This window comes from Camarhynchus parvulus, chromosome 20 (genome assembly GCF_901933205.1).
Source record: "Camarhynchus parvulus chromosome 20, STF_HiC, whole genome shotgun sequence".
Classification (NCBI taxonomy): domain Eukaryota; kingdom Metazoa; phylum Chordata; class Aves; order Passeriformes; family Thraupidae; genus Camarhynchus; species Camarhynchus parvulus.
In genome coordinates this window covers 7,580,294-7,580,808 of record NC_044590.1, presented here as the reverse complement: position 1 = coordinate 7,580,808, position 515 = coordinate 7,580,294, and positions in this window count along the sequence as shown.

The following is a 515-nucleotide window of genomic DNA, read 5'->3' as shown; positions in this document are numbered from 1 at the left end:
CAGTAGTGTCCTTACTTCTTTCCTCAATGCTCTGGCACCCTGTGGGTTTTGTTTGGGTCTTTTACCCTTCTAAAGCCCAGGCAGCAACTTGGGGAGATCCTTGTGTCAGTTTTCCATGCAGAGTGGAAATAGGGGATTTCTGTAGGACTTGTCAGTTGTTTCTCTGGGAAAAATACAAATAAAAGGCAAACTTGGAATGGGAGGAAGGTGCCTCCCTGCACGAGCACCAGGAGCTGCTGTTCCAGAGGGTCAGTGTGATCGAAGCCTCTCAGCTCTGGGGTCTTCACGTTGCCCTGGGAGTTAATTCTGGAGATTTTGGGGAGGTTTAGGGATTCTTCAATTAACCAGTCTGCAACAGCCTCTGTGGGCAAACAGTGATTGTTTCATATGCCCTGGAGAGGATCTGCAAAGCGGATTATGTTTTATACTGATTTACAAATCTTCCCTTAAAGGCACTATATTTAGCACTGCTTTCACGAAGCCTTGCAGAGGCTGGGCAGGGCTGTGGGAGCAGA